Source organism: Ailuropoda melanoleuca, chromosome 8 (assembly GCF_002007445.2).
Source record: "Ailuropoda melanoleuca isolate Jingjing chromosome 8, ASM200744v2, whole genome shotgun sequence".
NCBI lineage: Eukaryota > Metazoa > Chordata > Mammalia > Carnivora > Ursidae > Ailuropoda > Ailuropoda melanoleuca.
Window position 1 is genome coordinate 12,739,161 of NC_048225.1, and position 2,523 is coordinate 12,741,683.

Sequence of the window (2,523 nt, forward strand, 5' to 3'; positions counted from 1 at the left end):
CATGCAACATGATAGAGAAAGTGGGCGCCCCAATTCTGCTGTGCATTTCTACAGGGTGTCCTGCCCTGTACCTGGGAAAGGAAGACTGACTCTGCAGCACCGCGGGACATGTTGCCTGCTTTCCCTGGTCACACCAGCCGCAGAGCTGGAACTCTCCCTGCTGAAGAGGCAGCCGCTAGATGCTGGGCACTCTTCTATTACACACTTACTGCAAAGCCATAGCGCTGGAGTACTAGCCTGCATTTCTGCCCCCCTGGACCTGCAGAGCCATCTGGAGAGAAGAGCGGTCTTTCTGGCCCTCGCCAGGAAGGATGTAACGTGAGCTCAAGTACAAAATCCAGGGCCTGTCAGCTACCGGCACCACCCCTGTGCCAGGTGGCACCACCCCTTCTCCAGGCTGGCTCCCCCTGTCCAGTCACCAGGGCCTGCACCACTCCCCCTAACCTCCCCCAGGGCCAGCACCGCTCTGAGCTGTGACGTGCCACACCTGCATGGCAGCAGGCGGCAAGGCGGAAAACAAAATCTGTGCATTTGTTAAGGTGACACTAGCTGCCGTACAGATAAGCACATAAATCTCATTGACTGAACACAATAAAAGTTTATCTCTTGCTCACAGTACAGCCCAGTGGGGAGTCAGGCTCCATGAGGTCATTCATAAACAGAGTCTCCTTCCACCTTGCGGCTCCACCCTCCTCTAGGACTCCAGAGTCCTCTCCATGCTATGCGAAATGGAAGCAGGGGGCAAGGATTGCACAAGGGAGGTTCTAAAGGGCCGTGGCTGGAAGTGCTCCTCACCTCTGCTCATGAGCCACTAGCCCTGAAATGAAAGGAGCCACATCTAACGGCAGGGGAGGTCCAGCCTGTGCGCCCCGGGGGGAGCAGCGGCTAGCTGAAGACTGGTGAGCAACAGCAGGCTCTGCCCCGCCTCTGTCCTCACTTTCTTTTTTTCTTTTTTTTTTTTTTAATTTTATTTTATTATATTGTGTTAATCACCATACAGTTACATCCCCAGATTCCGATGTAAAGTTTGATGCTTCATTAGTTGCGTATAACACCCAGTGCACCATGCAATACGTGCCCTCCTTACTACCCATCACCAGTCTATCCCATTCCCCCACCCCCTCCCCTCTGAAGTCTTCAGTTTGTTTCTCATAGTCCATAGTCTCTCATGTTTCATTCCCCCTTCTGATTACCCCCCTTTTCTTTATCCCTTTCTTCCCCTACCGATCATCCTAGTTCTTATGTTCCATAGATGAGAGAAATCATATGATAATTGTCTTTCTCTGCTTGACTTATTTCACTTAGCATTATCTCCTCCAGTGCCGTCCATGTTGCAGCAAATGTTGAGAATTCGTTCTTTCTGATAGCTGAGTAATATTCCATTGTATATATGGACCACAGCTTCTTAATCCAGTCATCTGTTGAAGGGCATCTCGGCTCCTTCCATGATTTGGCTATTGTGGACAATGCAGCTATGAACATTGGGGTGCATATGGCCCTTCTCTTTACTACGTCTGTATCTTTGGGGTAAACACCCAGTAGTGCAATGGCTGGGTCATAGGGTAGTTCAATTTTTAACTTTTTAAGGGACCTCCACACTGTTTTCCAGAGTGGCTGTACCAACTTGCATTCCCACCAACAATGTAGGAGGGATCCCCTTTCTCCACATCCTCTCCAACAATTGTTGTTTCTTGCCTTGTCTATCTTTGCCATTCTAACTGGCGTAAGGTGGTATCTCAGTGTGGTTTTGATTTGAATTTCCCTGATGGCTAATGATTTTGAACATTTTTTCATGTGTCTGTTAGCCATTTGTATGTCTTCATTGGAAAAGTGTCTGTTCATATCTTCTGCCCATTTTATGATTTGTTTATTTGTTTCTCGTGTATTGAGTTTGAGAAGTTCTTTGTAGATCTTGGATACCAGTCCTTTATCTGTGGTGTCCTTTGCAAATATATTCTCCCATTCCGTGGGCTGTCTCTTAGTTTTTTTGACTGTTTCCTTGGCTGTGCAGAAGCTCTTTATCCTGATAAAGTCCCATAAGTTCATTTTATCTTTTATTTCTCTTGCCTTTGGCGATGTGTCGTGAAAAAGGTTGCTCTGGCCGATGTCATAGAAGTTGTTGCCTATGTTCTCCTCTAGAATTTTGATGGATTCCTGTCTCACATTGAGGTCTTTCATCCATTTGGAGTTTATTTTTGTGTATGGTGTGAGAGAGTGGTCAAGTTTCATTCTTTTGCATGTAGCTGTCCAATTTTCCCAGCACCATTTATTGAAGAGACTGTCTTTTTTCCACCGGATGTTTTTTCCTGCTTTATCAAAGATTAGTTGCCCAAAAAGCTGAGGGTCCATTTCTGGGTTCTCTATTCTGTTCCATTGGTCAATGTGTCTGTTTTTGTGCCAGTACCATGCTGTCCTCACTTTCTGAGCGGCCCTCTGTGGGGCATCCCAGCAGCACAACCTCACACCCCAGTGCTGTACGGAGTTTCTGGAGAAGCAGGTCTTTCTCACCGTCCTCTATTTCCC